We start from the raw sequence: 332 nt of genomic DNA on the forward strand, positions 1-332 counted from the left end.
ACAACTCATGAGGAGATGGGGGTTCTCCTGAGGGGACGGGGGGTCCCCTAGATACCGATAGCTCGAGGGACTGTGGTCCTGAGGGTGGCAGAGGAGATGGGGGTTCTCCAGAGGAGATGGGGGTTCTCCTTGTACCGTAATCTTAAGGGTGACGACCCGAGGGTGAGACGGTATGGCTCAAAGACGGGGGGTCTGAGAGTGTGATCGGTATGGCTTGAAGGTTGCGACCTAAGAGCAGATGAGTTGGTGGCAAAGTGTCAAGGACGTGGAGATAAGCATGGTAACCGGATGTGGATTTATGAGACTGATGGGGGTTCAATCTCAGGGTTACG

Source organism: Camelina sativa, chromosome 12, assembly GCF_000633955.1.
Source record: "Camelina sativa cultivar DH55 chromosome 12, Cs, whole genome shotgun sequence".
NCBI classification, from domain to species: Eukaryota; Viridiplantae; Streptophyta; class Magnoliopsida; order Brassicales; family Brassicaceae; genus Camelina; species Camelina sativa.